The sequence below is a fragment of the Procambarus clarkii genome, chromosome 44, assembly GCF_040958095.1.
Source record: "Procambarus clarkii isolate CNS0578487 chromosome 44, FALCON_Pclarkii_2.0, whole genome shotgun sequence".
NCBI lineage: Eukaryota > Metazoa > Arthropoda > Malacostraca > Decapoda > Cambaridae > Procambarus > Procambarus clarkii.
The window spans coordinates 27,926,936-27,942,470 of NC_091193.1; positions in this window are offsets into that span (position 1 = coordinate 27,926,936).

Sequence of the window (15,535 nt, forward strand, 5' to 3'; positions counted from 1 at the left end):
AACAGCATGTTAAAATTTATGAATGCCTCTGTGGGGTCGACCGCTGGATGTAATGGACTTGAGTCGAGGACGGGTTGAGGACTGGTAAGTACAGCTACGGCCTAGCTTATTGCAGGTCACCCCCTCCCCTTCCGGCCCGTTGGCGTCGTGAGGGGGCTTGGTGGACGGCTGCCGGAGTGTGATGCTCCGTTGGGCAGTCCTCTGTCCTTTTCTGGCCTTGCACTCCTGCTGCTGTCTTCTCCAATTGTGCCGGATCGCTTTTCCTTTTCCTTATGTTTCGTTTTTCTCCCCCCTCTTCTCCTATCTGCTTGTCGTTTCCTGCCGACCTTTTGCTTGTTTTGGATTATTTCTTTGGACTTCTTCTATTTTGACGCCCGGGTGCTTGAGGAGGCATACTCTTGCACCCGTAGAACTGTAGTACCCGACGTCTCGAGCGAGGGGAACCTTTTATTGTCAATCCCCCTTTCGTCGCTGAACCCGATCTCGACGGACTGACGGTTCTTAAGGTGGCGTTTGTGGGGCGTATACTCACGACGCACCCCTAGGGGGCCCCGGCGTGATCAGCGATAGCTTCCTGTTGGGTGTCCTGCCTCTAATTGTGGCTCCATGGTGGGTATGGGGGCACATTCGTGGATGAATTTGTCACTTTTCGTCTCTATGTCGTTGAATGTTTCCGTTGTACCCTCTCAGGCTCGTGGGGTGGGCGACCAAGCCCCCGAGTCGGCCTGTATTGGAAGACCAGGCTCTGTAGCTCCCGCTGCGTTGGGCCCCGACCTTGCTCCTCCTTTGACCGTCCTGACTTCTTCCCCCAGCTCCCCTCCCTCCTCTGAGGTTGGGTCGAGCCTCCAGCCCCCGGTGGTGACCACTTCGTCCCCTGGTGTGGCTAAGTCTTTCGTTGTGACTACTGCGCCTTTTGACCCCCCTCTCTCTAGGGGTTCTCAACGCCGTTCGCGCCCCAACCGCACTCGCTCGATTCCTTCCCGTGCTGATGCGTATCAGGCCTTGTTTGGTCCTGCTTCATGGGCCAAATACTTTGATCTCCTCCCTCTTGATTCTGCGCCTCCTGACGATTTCTCCCTCCATCGGCATCTTGTAGATTCCGTGGATGCGTGTGTTACTTTCAACCCCACTCGTCTCGGTACACGTGTCGTTGCTGCTCCTTCTCAGGATGCGGCTTCCCGCTTGGCTGCCTTATCTTGCCTTGGCGAGATCCCTGTTCGGGTCTCCAAGAACGTTCAGATGAATTCCAGTGTTGGCACTATTCTCCTCCCACCCCATGTTGCAACCGGTGTTCGGAATCTGCAGGATTGCCACGATGATATTCGGCATATCCTTGATGCCCAAGGCCATTCTGTCCTCCAGGTTGACTCGTTTACTCGTCCCCCTCGTGGTCGTCGCCGTCAACCCCTTCGCGTTGTGAAGATCACCTTTGATGGTAGGACCCTTCCATCCTCTGTCATTCTTGCTGGTGCTAGGTGCTCTGTCCAGGAGTATATTCCTTCTCCTCGACTTTGTAATAAGTGCTGGAGGTTTGGGCATGGTGCCCTCCGCTGCTCTGGGACTGTCTCTCTCTGTCCTTTGTGTGGGAGTGAAGGTCACTCTAAGTCGGAGTGCACTTCTCCCCAAGCTCGCTGCCTCAACTGCGGTGAGGCCCATCCTACGTTCTCCCGTGCCTGTGTCCATTACAAGCTTGAGGCGGCCGTCCTTAACCTGAAGCACCGGGAGCGTTTGTCTTTTCCTGAGGCGAGGCGCCAGGTTCGCCGGCTCCCGCCTTATACTAACATCTCTTATGCTCGCGTGTTGCGCTCTTCCTCTCCTCGTCCTTCCCCCCTTCCTCAGACTCTCAACCGTTTCCGGGCCTTGGACCCTGATACGCCCACTGCCCCCTCCTCTGTTCCTTTGAGTTCTTTCCCGAGGGGTCCCCCTCCTGGTCCTCTGTCTGGGGTTCCCCTTCTTTCAACCCGGTCTGTCATGTCTCCTGTGTCTTCTTCCTCGTCCCCCTCCGATCCTCCTTCCCATCCTCTTCCTCCATCTATCGGCTCTCCCCGCCGCCTGTCGGTGCAGGCGGATGTCCATCGCTCTCCTAACGGCCGTCGTGTGTGCTCTCGTTCGGCTTCTCCTGTTGAGACACTGGAATCCGTTGCCCGGTACGTAGTTGCTGGGACACCTGTCTCTTTAAGTCAGAAGCGTAAGCCTGGCTCCTCTCCTTCCTCTTCCCCGGCGGGTAAGAAGGCTTCGCTTTCTTCCTTAGCTCCTACTTCTGGCTCTGTTGCTCCTTCCCCTCCCGTTTCAGTGGTTGCGCCCCCTGTTCCTGCTATGGAGGTTTCTTTGGCCCCTGCTTCCCTTTCGGTTGCTGCTCTTGCTGGGGTGCGCTCCCCTCTTTCTACTCCCCCTCTTCCTACTGCTGTCCTTGACCGCTCCTCTCCGTTGTCTCCTCCTCTTCCTCCTCCTCCTCCAGACCCCGCCCGCCCACCTCTGATCTGTTCTCCCGTTTCCTTCCCTCCGTCTTTGCTCAGTTTACCCATGCCCCCTAACCCTGACTTTGCTGACCCTGATCCCGACCCTGATATTCTTTAACGTGCTCTGTTGCTCTTTCGCCTTTGTTTCTTCCTTGTTCTCTGTTTTTGTCCTTTCTCTTCCCGTCGTTGTCCATTCTTCAATGGAACGTTCGAGGTTATTACGCCAATTTCCTCGAACTCCAACTTCTGATTTCGCGGTTTTCGCCCCTTTGTGTCTGTCTCCAGGAGCCAATGCTTGGTGCTCGTCCTGGTCGTTTTCGTGGCTATTCCTTTCTCTTCCCCCCCCCCAGCCATTGCTGGGGCTTCTAATTCTTCTGCTCTCTTGATTCGTGCAGATGTTCCCTTTGTTCCTTTACTTTTTCCTTCGCCTCTCCATTGTTCTGCTGCTCGTATCTTTGTGGGGAAATGGTACACAGTTTGTTCCATTTATCTCCCCCCGAGTGTCCCGCTCTCTCTTCCTGATTTGAAACACCTCCTAGACTCCTTGCCGGAGCCTGTGCTCCTGCTGGGTGACTTCAATTGTCGTCATTCTCTTTGGGGTGACGTTCTGACGAATACCCGGGGTCGCCTCCTTGAGCCGTTTCTCCTATCTTCTTCCCTGTCTCTTCTGAATTCTGGTGAGCCCACTCATTTGGACTCTCGGACTCGCACCCTTTCTTGTCTTGATCTTTCTCTCTGCTCTTCTTCTCTTTACTTAGATTTCACGTGGCAGGTTCTTGATGACCTCCATGGAAGTGATCATTTCCCCATCCTTGTTTCCTTTTTCTCTTTTCGCCCTTCCCTCTCTTTCCCTAGGTGGCAGTTTGCTAAGGCAGACTGGACCCTATTTACCCTCAGTGCTGCTCTCTCTGACCTCTCCCTTCTGCCTCTCTCTCGCGCTCTCCTCCTTTTTCATGACACTGTCTTCAACGCTGCCCTCCGCTCTATTCCTCGCTCTTCCTCTCGGGGTCCACGGAAGTGCGTTCCCTGGTGGAATGCGGACTGTGCTCGGGCTGTCCGCTGTAAGCGTGCAGCCTGGAAGAGGCACCGCCGTAGGCAGACGACCGATTCTTTTCTTTTCTTTCGGAAAGCGAGTGCGGTGGCCCGTAGGGCCATCCGTACGGCTAAACGTGAATGTTGGGCATCTTATGTCTCAACAATTACGTCCGAAACCCCTCTGGCCCAGATCTGGAAGCGTATCTGCAAGATAGCGGGTAAGTTCGTTCCCGATGTTTCACCGGTCCTTCACCTCCATGATACTCTTGTGGCGGACCCGTTGCAGGTCGCTTCCGAACTGGGTTCCCACTTTTCTTCTGTTAGCTCTGGTCTTCATCTTCCCCAATCTTTCCTTCTTCGTAAACCTGTCCTTGAGTCTCGTCCTTTAGATTTCTGCACTCATCTTCAGCTTCCCTATAATGATCCCTTCTCTCTCTCTGAACTTCGTTCTGCTCTGGCCCTCTGCGTTTCTACGGCGGCGGGCTCCGATGGTATTCATTATGAGATGCTTCGCCATCTCCCTCCGAGCACGTCTCAGTATTTACTGAGTCTGTATAATCGAATCTGGGAGTCGTCGTCAGTCCCTGAGGACTGGCTCGATGCCGTTGTCCTCCCTGTTCGCAAACCGGGGTCTCTGGGTACTTCCCCTAAGGACTTTCGCCCTATTGCTCTCACAAGTTGTGTCTGCAAACTTTTTGAACGTATGGTTAACGTTCGTCTGATGTGGTTCCTGGAACACCATCACCTCCTCTCCCCTTCTCAATTTGGTTTCCGCAAGTGCCGCAGCACGACAGATGTCCTGATGAACTTGGAGGTCTATATTCGTACTGCTTTTGCTGCGAAGACCTCCGTTGTTGCCGTCCTTTTTGAACTGGAAAAGGCTTACGACACCACTTGGCGTTATCATATCCTATCTCAACTTCATTCTTTTGGCCTTCGTGGTCATCTCCCTCTCTTTCTCCGCAGCTTCCTCTCTCGTCGTTCCTTTCGGGTGCGCCTTGGTACCGCTCTCTCTCCCTCTTTTCAGCAATACGAAGGTGTGCCCCAGGGTAGTGTTCTGAGCACTACTCTTTTTCTGGTTGCCCTCAATGGTCTTCTTTCCTCTCTTCCTTCTGGTGTCTTCTCCGCTCTCTATGTCGATGATCTTACCCTTTGTTGTCAGGGTGATGATTCGCCTCTCCTTCAACGCCGGCTTCAACTTGCAATTGATGCCGTGTCGTCTTGGGCCACTGATCATGGCTTCAAGTTCTCTACTTCTAAGACTTGTGCCATGACATTTACGCGGAAACGGGTTGTTCTTCGTCCCTCTTTGTCACTTTATGGTCATCCCCTTGAATACAAAGATTCCGCGAAGCTTTTGGGGTTATTCCTTGACACTCGTTTGTCTTGGTCTCCCCATATCTCTTACCTCCGTGTTGAGTGCTCTAAGGCCCTTACCCTCCTTCGGGTCTTGTCCCATACTTCTTGGGGGGCAGATAGGCGCACTCTCCTTGCTTTACATTCTTCTCTCGTCCTGTCTAAGCTCGATTATGGTTGCCCTGCTTACTCGTCTGCTTCTCCTTCTACTCTTCGCCGTCTTGATGCTTTGCACCATACTGGGTTGCGCCTCAGTTCTGGTGCCTTTCGTTCGACTCCCGTCCTTAGCTTGTATGTTGACACTGGCTTCCTGTCTCTCCAGGACCGCCGTGATCGCTACTGTCTTCGCTATCTTGCGTGGTCCTTGCAACATCCTTCCTCTCGCCTCTGTCGTGCTTTAACTTTTACCCCTCCTGCGGTTCCTGTTCCTCTTCACCACCTCCCTCTTTCTGTCCGGTTATCTCGCCTGCAGGATTCTCTTTCCGTTCGTATTTCTGATGTTTCTCCTCGTGTTGTTCCTTCTTTGCCCCCGTGGAGGGTCCCTCTTCTGCGGTTTTGTACTTCCTTGACCCGTATCACTAAAGCTTTTACCCCTCCTACGGTTCTAAAACGCCTTTTCCTCGAGCACTTTTCTTCTCACTCCCGCTCCGTTTCTGTCTTCACCGATGGGTCTAAGTCAGCGGACGGTGTTGGCTACTCTGTTGTTTTTCCTGATCGCACTTATATGTGTCGCTTGCCTCCGGAGACTAGCATCTTTACAGCGGAACTTTATGCTATTCTCTATGCTCTTCGTCTCCTACTTTCTCGTTGTCAGTCTTCCTTTGTAGTTGTTGTTGACTCTCGTAGTGCCCTCATGGCTCTCGGGTCCTTTAATCCAGTTCATCCAGTGGTTGTCGAGATCCAGCATTGGCTGTTTCTCGTTCATAGTAAATTTAAGTCGGTTGAGTTTTGTTGGGTTCCCAGCCATATTGGTGTGTCTTTAAATGAGCATGCGGATGCTGCCGCCAAGGAAGCTGTCCGCTCTTGTCCCATCTCTCGTAAGGGCATTCCGTATTCCGACTTTTACCCGGTTATCCATTCCTCAGTCCTTACCCGTTGGCAGGCTTCTTGGTTGTCTGTTACTGGTAACAAGCTACGTACTCTTAAATGTTGTGTTTCCTCGTGGCAGTCCTCCTTCCACCGTAACCGGCGGTGGGAAACAGCTCTGGCGAGGTTGCGTATTGGCCATACTCGCTTAACCCATGGTCACTTGATGGAGCGCCGCCCTGCTCCTTATTGTCCTAGTTGCATTGTCCCTCTTACGGTCGTGCATGTCCTTCTTGAATGTCCTGACTTCCAGGACGAGCGTATGTCTTGCTTTCCGACCGCCCCTCGCGGTCACCTGTCCCTCGATAGAATTCTTGGTGACTCGGATACTTTTGATATCGTTCGCCTTATGCGTTTTTGTTCTCGTATTGGCATCCTTGGTGATATTTAGCGCCCTCTGATTATTTTGCGTATTTGATGGTGCTACATAGCCTTCCCGGTTTGGTGCCTTCTTTTGATAATTACTTACTTATTGCAGGTCAGCGTTCGATCACCGATAGTCCAAAGTGGCCAGGGACCGTCTCCCAGCTACTATTATCATGACCTCAGGTCCCGCTTATATTGTATAGTCACACAGCGGGCGCTTTCTCCACTTACCCCCCTCCCCGCTCAGCTCGTTGTCGCCGTGTGGGGGCTTAGTGGGCGGCTGCCGGAGTGTGATGCTCCTTGGGACAGTCCTCTGTCCTTTTCTAGCCTTGTGCTCCTGCTGCCGTCCTCTCCAATTCTGCTGGGCATCTTTTCCTTTTCCTTCTGTTTCGTTTTTCTCCCCCCTCTTCTCCTATCTGCTTGCCGTTTCCTGCCGACCTTTTGCTCGTTCTGGTTCTTCCCTTGGACTTCTTCTATTTTGACGCCCGGGTGCTTGAGGAGGCATACTCTTGCACCCGTAGAACTGTAGTACCCGACGTCGAGAGCGAGGGGAACCTTTTATTGTCAATCCCCCTTTCGTCACTGAACCCGATCTCGACGGACTGTCGGTTTCTTAAGGTGGCGTTTGTGGGGCGTATACTCACGACGCACCCCTAGGAGGCCCCGACAAGATCGGCGATAGCTTCTTGTTGGGTGTCCTGCCTCTAATTGTGGCTCCATGGTGGGTGTGGGGGCACATTCGTGAATGAATTCTTCTTTTCGTCAAGATGAAAACCCCTGTTTCGGCTTCTTCTGGTTTACCTTCTCAGGCTCGTGGGGTGGGCGACCAAGCCCCCGAGTCGGTCCGTATTGGAAGACCGGGCTCTGTAGCCTCCGCTGCATTGGGCCCCGACCTTGCTCCTCCTTTGGCCTCTCTGACTCCTTCCCCTGGCTCCCCTCCCTCCTCTGTGGTTGGGTCGAGCCCCAAGCCCCCAGTGGTGACTACCTCGTCCCCTGGCGCGGCTCCTTCTCTAGTTGTAACTACTGCGCCTTTTCACCCCTCTCTGGGGGTTCTCACCGCCGTCCTCGTCACGGCCGCCCTCGCTCGATTCCTTCCAGTTCTGCTACCTATCAAGCCTTGTTTGGTCCCGCTTCGTGGGCCAAATATTTTGATCTCCTCCCTCTTGATTCTGCGCCTCCTGACGATTTCTCCCTCCATCGACATCTCATTGATTCCGTGGATGCCTCCATTACTTTCAACCCCACTCGTCTCGGTACACGTGTCGTTGCTGCTCCTTCTCAGGATGCTGCTTCCCGCTTGGCTGCCTTATCCTGCCTTGGCGAGACCCCCGTTCGGGTCTCGAAGAACGCTCAGTTGAATGCCAGTGTTGGCACTATTTTCTCCCGCCCCATGTTGCGACCGGTGTTCGGGACCTGCGCAACTGCCACGACGATATTCGTCATATCCTCGCTGCCCAGGGCCATTCTATTCTCCAGGTGGACACGTTTACTCGTCCCCCTCGTGGGAGTCGCCGTCAACCCCTCTGGGTTGTGAAGATTACCTTTGATGGTAGGACCCTTCCACCCTCTGTCATTCTTGCTGGTGCCAGGTTCTCTGTCCAGGAGTACATTCCTTCTCCTCGGCTCTGTAACAAGTGCTGGAGGTTTGGGCATGGTGCCCTCCGCTGCTCCGGGACTCTCTCTCTCTGTCCTTTGTGTGGTGGCGAAGGTCACTCTAAGTCGGAGTGCACTTCTCCCCAGGCTCGTTGCCTCAACTGCGGTGAGGCCCATCCTACCTTCTCCCGTGCGTGTGTCCATTACAAGCTTGAGGCAGCCGTCCTCAACTTGAAGCACCGGGAGCGTTTATCTTTTCCTGAGGTGAGGCACCAGGTTCGCCGGCTCCCGCCTTATGCTAATATCTCTTATGCTCGCGTGTTGCGCTCTTCCTCTCCTCGTCCTTCCCGCCTTCCTCAGACTCACAACCGTTTCCGGGCCTTGGACCCTGATGCGCCCACTGCCCCCTCCTCTGTTCCTTTGGGTTCTCTCCCGAAGGATCCTCCTCCTGGTCCTCTGTCTGGGGTTCCCCTTCCTTCTACCCAGTCTGTCGTGTCTTCTGTGTCTTCTTCCTCGTCCCCCTCCGATCCTCCTTCCCATCCTCTTCCTCCATCTATCGGCTCTCCCCACCGCCTGTCGGTGCGGGCGGATGTCCATCGCTCTCCTAACGGCCGTCGTGTGTGCTATCGTTCGGCTTCTCCTGTTAAGACACTGGAATCCGTTGCCTGGTACGTAGTTGCTGGGACACCGGTCTCTTTAAGTCACAAGCGTAAGCCTGGCTCCTCTCCTTCCTCTTCCCCGGCGGGTAAGAAGGCTTCGCTTTCTTCCTCAGCTCCTCCTTCTGGCTCTGTTGCTCCTTCCCCTCCCGTTTCAGTGCTTGCGCCCCCTGTTCCTGCTATGGAGGTTTCTTTGGCCCCTGCTTCCCTTTCGGTTGCTGCTCTTGCTGGGGTACGCTCCCCTCTTTCTACTCCCCCTCTTCCTGCTGCTGTCCTTGACTGCTCCTCTCCGTTGTCTCCTCCTCTTCCTCCTCCTCCTCCGGACCCTGCCCGCCCACCTCTGATCTGTTCTCCCGTTTCCTTCCCTCCGTCTTTGCTCAGTTTACCCATGCCCCCTAACCCTGACTTTGCTGACCCTGATCCCGACCCTGATATTCTTTAACGTGCTCTGTTGCTCTTTCGCCTTTGTTTCTTCCTTGTTCTCTGTTTTTGTCCTTTCTCTTCTCGTCGTTGTCCATTCTTCAATGGAACGTTCGAGGTTATTACGCCAATTTCCTTGAACTCCAACTTCTGATTTCGCGGTTTTCGCCCCTTTGTGTCTGTCTCCAGGAGCCAATGCTTGGTGCTCGTCCTGGTCGTTTTCGTGGCTATTCCTTTCTCTCCCCCCCCCCAGCCATTGCTGGGGCTTCTAATTCTTCTGCTCTCTTGATTCGGGCTGATGTTCCCTTTGTTCCTTTCCTTTTTCCTTCGCCTCTCCATTGTACTGCTGCTCGTATCTTTGTGGGGAAATGGTACACAGTTTGTTCCATTTATCTCCCCCCGAGTGTCCCGCTCTCTCTTCCTGATTTGAAACACCTCCTAGACTCCTTGCCGGAGCCTGTGCTCCTGCTGGGTGACTTCAATTGTCGTCATTCTCTTTGGGGTGATGTTCTGACGAATACCCGGGGTCGCCTCCTTGAGCCGTTTCTCCTCTCTTCTTCCCTGTCTCTTCTGAATTCTGGTGAGCCCACTCATTTGGACTCTCGGACTCGCACCCTTTCTTGTCTTGATCTTTCTCTCTGCTCTTCTTCTCTTTACTTAGATTTCACGTGGCAGGTTCTTGATGACCTCCATGGAAGTGATCATTTCCCCATCCTTGTTTCCTTTTTCTCTTTTCGCCCTTCCCTCTCTTTCCCTAGGTGGCAGTTTGCTAAGGCAGACTGGACCCTATTTACCCTCAGTGCTGCTCTCTCTGACCTCTCCCTTCTGCCTCTCTCTCGCGCTCTCCTCCTTTTTCATGACACTGTCTTCAACGCTGCCCTCCGCTCTATTCCTCGCTCTTCCTCTCGGGGTCCACGGAAGTGCGTTCCCTGGTGGAATGCGGACTGTGCTCGGGCTGTCCGCTGTAAGCGTGCAGCCTGGAAGAGGCACCGCCGTAGGCAGACGACCGATTCTTTTCTTTTCTTTCGGAAAGAGAGTGCGGTGGCCCGTAGGGCCATCCGTACGGCTAAACGTGAATGTTGGGCATCTTATGTCTCAACAATTACGTCCGAAACCCCTCTGGCCCAGATCTGGAAGCGTATCCGCAAGATAGCGGGTAAGTTCGTTCCCGATGTTTCACCGGTCCTTCACCTCCATGATACTCTTGTGGCGGACCCGTTGCAGGTCGCTTCCGAACTGGGTTCCCACTTTTCTTCTGTTAGTTCTGGTCTTCATCTTCCCCAATCTTTCCTTCTTCGTAAACCTGTCCTTGAGTCTCGTCCTTTAGATTTCTGCACTCATCTTCAGCTTCCCTATAATGATCCCTTCTCTCTCTCTGAACTTCGTTCTGCCCTGGCCCTCTGCGGTTCTACGGCGGCGGGCTCCGATGGTGTTCATTATGAGATGCTTCGCCATCTCCCTCCGAGCACGTCTCAGTATTTACTGAGTCTGTATAATCGGATCTGGGAGTCGTCGTCAGTCCCTGAGGACTGGCTCGATGCCGTTGTCCTCCCTGTTCGCAAACCGGGGTCTCTGGGTACTTCCCCTAAGGACTTAATTTCGCCCTATTGCTCTCACAAGTTGTGTCTGCAAACTCTTTGAACGTATGGTTAACGTTCGTCTGATGTGGTTCCTGGAACACCATCACCTCCTCTCCCCTTCTCAATTTGGTTTCCGCAAGTGCCGCAGCACGACAGATGTCCTGGTGAACTTGGAGGTCTATATTCGTACTGCTTTTGCTGCGAAGACCTCCGTTGTTGCCGTCCTTTTTGACCTAGAAAAGGCTTACGACACCACTTGGCGTTATCATATCCTGTCTCAACTTCATTCTTTTGGCCTTCGTGGTCATCTCCCTCTCTTTCTCCGCAGCTTCCTCTCTCGTCGTTCCTTTCGGGTGCGCCTTGGTACCGCTCTCTCTCCCTCTTTTCAGCAATACGAAGGTGTGCCCCAGGGTAGTGTTCTGAGCACTACTCTTTTTCTGGTTGCCCTCAATGGTCTTCTTTCCTCTCTTCCTTCTGGTGTCTTCTCCGCTCTCTATGTCGATGATCTTACCCTTTGTTGTCAGGGTGATGATTCGCCTCTCCTTCAACGCCGGCTTCAACTTGCAATTGATGCCGTGTCGTCTTGGGCCACAGGTCATGGCTTCAAGTTCTCTACTTCTAAGACTTGTGCCATGACTTTTACGCGGAAACGGGTTGTTCTTCGTCCCTCTTTGTCACTTTATGGTCATCCCCTTGAATACAAAGATTCCGCGAAGCTTTTGGGGTTATTCCTTGACACTCGTTTGTCTTGGTCTCCCCATATCTCTTACCTCCGTGTTGAGTGCTCTAAGGCCCTTACCCTCCTTCGGGTCTTGTCCCATACTTCTTGGGGGGCAGATAGGTGCACTCTCCTTGCTTTACATTCCTCTCTCGTTCTGTCTAAGCTCGATTATGGTTGCCCTGCTTACTCGTCTGCTTCTCCTTCTACTCTTCGCCGTCTTGATGCTTTGCACCATACTGGGTTGCGCCTCAGTTCTGGTGCCTTTCGTTCGACTCCCATCCTTAGCTTGTATGTTGACACTGGCTTCCTGTCTCTCCAGGACCGTCGTGATCGCTACTGTCTTCGCTATCTTGCGCGGTCCTTGCAACATCCTTCCTCTCGCCTCTGTCGTGCTTTAACTTTTACCCCTCCTGCGGTTCCTGTTCCTCTTCACCACCTCCCTCTTTCTGTCCGGTTATCTCGCCTACAGGATTCTCTTTCCGTTCGTATTTCTGATGTTTCTCCTCGTGTTGTTCCTTCTTTGCCCCCGTGAAGGGTCCCTCTTCCGCGGTTTTGTACATCCTTGACTCGTATCACTAAAGCTTTTACCCCTCCTACGGTTCTGAAACGCCTTTTCCTCGAGCACTTTTCTTCTCACTCCCGCTCCGTTTCTGTCTTCACCGATGGGTCTAAGTCAGCGGACGGTGTTGGCTACTCTGTTGTTTTTCCTGATTGCACTTATATGTGTCGCTTGCCTCCGGAGACTAGCATCTTTACAGCAGAACTTTATGCTATTCTCTATGCTCTTCATCTCCTGCTTTCTCGTTGTCAGTCTTCCTTTGTGGTTGTTGTTGACTCTCGTAGTGCCCTCATGGCTCTCGGGTCCTTTAATCCGGTTCATCCAGTAGTTGTCGAGATCCAGCATTGGCTGTTTCTCGTTCACAGTAAATTTAAGTCGGTTGAGTTTTGTTGGGTTCCTAGCCATATTGGTGTGTCTTTAAATGAGCGTGCGGATACTGCCGCCAAGGAAGCTGTCCGCTCTTGCCCCATCTCTCGTAAAGGCATTCCGTATTCCGACTTTTACCCGGTTATCCATTCCTCAGTCCTTACCCGTTGGCTGGCTTCTTGGTTGTCTGTTACTGGTAACAAGCTACGTACTCTTAAATGTTGTGTTTCCTCGTGGCCGTCCTCCTTCCACCGTAACCGGCGGTGGGAAACGGCTCTGGCGAGGTTGCGTATTGGCCATACTCGCTTAACCCATGGTCACTTGATGGAGCGCCGCCCTGCTCCTTATTGTCCTAGTTGCATTGTCCCTCTTACGGTCGTGCATGTCCTTCTTGAATGTCCTGACTTCCAGGACGAGCGTGTGTCTTGCTTTCCGACCGCCCCTCGCGGTCACCTGTCCCTCGATAGAATTCTTGGTGACTCGGATACTTTTGATATCGTTCGCCTTATGCGTTTTTGTTCTCGTATTGGCATCCTTGGTGATATTTAGCGCCCTCTGATTATTTTGCGTATTTGATGGTGCTACATAGCCTTCCCGGTTTGGTGCCTTCTTTTGATAATTACTTACTTACTTTCTCCACTTACTCTCACCTGTGCGTCAGCCAGTTACTCTCACCTGTGCGTCAGCCAGTTACTCTCACCTGTGCGTCAGCCAGTTACTCTCACCTGTGCGTCAGCCAGTTACTCTCACCTGTGCATCAGCTAGTTACTCTCACCTGTGCGTCAGCCAGTTACTCTCACCTGTGCGTCAGCTAGTTACTCTCACCTGTGCGTCAGCCAGTTACTCTCACCTGTGCGTCAGCCAGTTACTCTCACCTGTGCGTCAGCCAGTTACTCTCACTTGTGCGTCAGCCAGTTACTCTCACCTGTGTGTCAGCTAGTTATTCTCACCTGTGCGTCAGCCAGTTACTCTCACCTGTGCATCAGCTAGTTACTCTCACCTGTGCGTCAGCCAGTTACTCTCACCTGTGCGTCAGCTAGTTACTCTCACCTGTGCGTCAGCCAGTTACTCTCACCTGTGCGTCAGCCAGTTACTCTCACCTGTGCGTCAGCCAGTTACTCTCACTTGTGCGTCAGCCAGTTACTCTCACCTGTGCGTCAGCTAGTTATTCTCACCTGTGCGTCAGCCAGTTACTCTCACCTGTGCGTCAGCCAGTTACTCTCACCTGTGCGTCAGCCAGTTACTCTCACCTGTGCGTCAGCTAGTTACTCTCACCTGTGCGTCAGCTAGTTACTCTCACCTGTGCATCAGCTAGTTACTCTCACCTGTGCGTCAGCCAGTTACTCTCACCTGTGCGTCAGCCAGTTACTCTCACCTGTGCGTCAGCCAGTTACTCTCACCTGTGCGTCAGCGAGTTACTCTCACCTGTGCGTCAGCCAGTTACTCTCACCTGTGCGTCAGCCAGTTACTCTCACCTGTGCGTCAGCCAGTTAGCTGACCCTGATCGATTGAATGAATAAATAAAAAAAGGTAATCGCTAGAGTTAAGAAATATTGCGCTAAAGTGGACATTGGAATGTATGTTGGGGGAGGGAGGGAGGGAGGGAGGGAGGGAGGGAGGGAGGGAGGGAGAGAGGGAGGGAGGGAGGGAGGGAGGGAGGGAGGGAGGGAGGGAGAGAGGGAGGGAGGGAGGGAGGGAGGGAGGGAGGGAGGGAGGGAGGGAGGGAGGGAGGGAGGGAGGGAGGGATGGAGAGAGGGAACAATTGGAGGGGTGGAGAGGAAGCGACGGTCTCGCTTCATGCAGGTCGGGGTTCAATCCCCTACCGTTCAAGTGATTGGGCACCATTCGTTTCCCCCCGCCCCATCCCCAAATCCTTATCCTGACCCTTCCCAGTGCTGTATAGTCGTAATGGCTTGGCTCTTGCCTTGCAGGAATTTATGCATTTTATTATAAATTTTGTTTATAAAGTAATTATCTAGATATAACAGAGACAACACAGTGAGCCCGGCCTCCGCAGGTGGCGCCTGCATCGCTCCCTTACCCCCGCACTCACTCCCAGCCTCATGACGTCACCCACTGACGTCATGAGGCTGCCCACTCTCTCTCTCAGGCATTTATTTCGGTCTCCACTGACAGTCGGGTATTCCGGGTTCGAAACCCGGACGGGGACTGGAACCCGGAATCTACTTTTTACCTAGAAGCAAATAGGTATATGGGAGTTAGCTTGTTGTGAAGTAGCTTCCTTAGGGGGAGGGGGAGGGGGTAGGGGGGGGGAATTCTGTAATTGGGCCTGTGGGGGGGGGGGGAACACGACCTAAGTCTAGAGTGTGTGAATACACTCTGGCTTCCTGTCCCCCGACACAATGAATTATTGTGAATTAGTGCATTCCATTTGTTTGTGTGTACTCACCTAGTTGTGCTTGCGTGGGGTTGAGCTCTGGCTCTTTGGTCCCGCCTCTCAACTGTTAATCAACTGGTGTACAGATTCCTAAGCCTACTGGGCTTTATCATATCTACATTTGAAACTGTGTATGGAGTCAGCCTCCACCACATCACTGCCTAATGCATTCCATTTATTAACTACTCTGACACTGAAAAAGTTCCTTCTAACGTCTCTGTGGCTCATCTGGGTACTCAGTTTCCACCTGTGTTCTCTTGTTCGTGTCCCACCCGTGCTGAAGAGTTTGGCTTTGTCCACCCCTGTCAATTCCCCTGAGAATTTAGTAGGTGGTTATCATGTCTCCCCTTACTCTTCTGTTTTCCAGGGATGCGAGATTCAGCTCCCTTAGCCTTTCCTCGTAGCTCATACCTCTCAGCTCTGGGGCCAGTCTGGTAGCATACCGCTGAATCTTCTTTAACTTTGTCTTGTGCTTAACTAGGTATGGACTTCAGGCTGGCGCTGCATACTCCAGGATTGGTCTTACATAAGTGGTATACAGGGTCCTGAACGATTCCTTACACAAGTTTCTAAAGGCAGTTCTTATGTTGGCCAGTCTAGCATATGCCGCTGATTATATCCTTTTGATGTGGACCTCTGGGGACAGGTTCAGTGTGATATCAACCCCCAGATCTTTCTCTCTATTTGACTCTTGCAGGATTTCACCTCCCAGATGGTACCTTGTGTTCAGCCTCCTGCTCCCTTCGCCTAATTCATTACTTTGCACTATCCTGAGTTGAACTTTAGTAGCCATTTTCTAGACCATTCCTCCAGTTTATCCAGGTCATCCTGTAGTCCCTGTCTATCTTCATCCGTCTTGATTCTTCTCATAATTTTTGCATCATCAGCAAACATTGAGAGGAACGAGTCTATACCCTCCGGAAGATCGTTTACATATATT